Source organism: Propithecus coquereli, unplaced genomic scaffold (assembly GCF_000956105.1).
Source record: "Propithecus coquereli isolate 6110/MARCELLA unplaced genomic scaffold, Pcoq_1.0 Scaffold45, whole genome shotgun sequence".
In the NCBI taxonomy this organism is placed as follows: Eukaryota; Metazoa; Chordata; class Mammalia; order Primates; family Indriidae; genus Propithecus; species Propithecus coquereli.
In genome coordinates this window covers 7,366,564-7,368,199 of record NW_012150285.1, presented here as the reverse complement: position 1 = coordinate 7,368,199, position 1,636 = coordinate 7,366,564, and the positions used below count along the sequence as shown (strand labels likewise).

The 1,636-nt window shown below is 37.0% G+C and overlaps 1 protein-coding gene across 6 annotated transcripts in view; it reads left to right on the top strand.

Moving 5' to 3' along the window:
- Positions 1-1,636, top strand: part of WAC (WW domain containing adaptor with coiled-coil) — a 95,587-nt gene that overhangs the window by 48,869 nt on the left and 45,082 nt on the right. The window lies entirely within an intron of this gene.

Sequence of the window (1,636 nt, the reverse complement as noted above, 5' to 3'; positions counted from 1 at the left end):
CCATCTCAAGCCTAATTTAGAAAAGTTGAAATCTTTGCAAGCATTTTGTTTTAGTTCTCAATCTTAGATAGTTTTGTAAAATCGAGAAATTTGATATCTACCGTCGCACATCAGCATTTAAAAAATTACCCTATAGCTTGAAGGAGTTTTTTTTCCCCTTAATCCCTTGAGGGTGGAAGTAGGGCGGAGAGGGTAGGGTGAAGTCAGTGGTATGTGATTGTAATGCTGACCCTGGAACATACTATGTTAGTGTGTAAGACATTAGCTTTCATGAACCCAGGATTTGATAGGCAAAATCAGTCAGTGTAGTAGATCAGTGCTCTTCACGGTTCTGTCTGTGAACTTTGAGCTGTTCTAGAGGTTGTCCCAGTATGTAAATTAACTGTCATTTTAAAACAATGTTTTTAGTTCAGCTGAATTTATCTTTCTTTCCTCTTCCCTTTTCCTTTTTGAAATGAGGTTGCTCTGTCAGGAGACTGGAGTGCAGTGGCAAGTTCATAGCTCACTGCAACCTCCAACTCCTGGCCTCACGTGATCCTCCTGCATAAGTTTCCCAAAGTGCTGAGATTACAGGTGTGAGCCACCATTCCAGTCTTAAATTTTTTTTCTTAAAGCAAGACTTTTGGTGAAAGAACCAGTGTATTTATATATTTTAATGCAAACTCTTTATCTCCTCTGGAATGGATTGGCAGTCCGTCATTTTGTTGGAGAGCACTGGTCTAAACCATACCGACCTATTCCAGTGTCCTCTGTCTGCTAGTCTCAAGTCTTATTCTATTAATACCTCTCCAATCAGTTTATTAATTGCTATAACTACTTGGCAAGCAAACCAAGTCTTCCGGATAACAACATTTTGCACAATAATTTAGGTATAGGGAGGGGTAGGTGATGGAGAAGAACTTTCTGTATTTGGCTTTTTGTGATTGAGTCCCTAAAGTTTGGTTATAGCTTAATTCTGGAATCTAGAGGGATTGGGACTTAATTCTCCACTGCTTTTAGAGGTTTGGAAGCACAGGAGTATCTTACCTTAGTTACTCTCATCCTTTTGTGCTGTAAACCTGAAGAGTATAAACATGGTGGGGAGTATGCAGTGTTTCTCCAAAAGCTCCTAAAATTATTAGGGCATTGCCAGAATTGGTATTGATTTAGTGGAAGTAATAGGCATTTGGAAACCAGAGTTTTGGTCCTTTCTTATACCACTTTGTAGTTTTGTGACCTGTGGAAAACTCGTAAGTTCTCTTAGCTTGTTTCCTGATGGATAAAATTAAAGCTGGGTGAGGGCAAGGCAGTGAGTAAGACTTCATTTCCTCGAACCTGAAAGTTGTGTCGCTCTACATTGTACTGAACCCAGAAGGAGAGGCTACCATAGTACAGTATAATGTTACTTCATTTTATTTTCTTTTTTTCAAGTGGTTTAGTTTAATCTTTTTAAAATAATATTTTTTATATTTTAATGGACACACAATTGTATATATTTATGGAGTACATAGTGATGTTTCAATACATACAATGTGTAGTGTTCAAATAAGAGTAATTAGCATATCCATCACGTCAAACATTTATCATTTCTTTGTGTTGAGAACATTTCAAAATCCTCTCTTCTCGCTGTTTGAAAAAATATAATAAGTTATTTTAT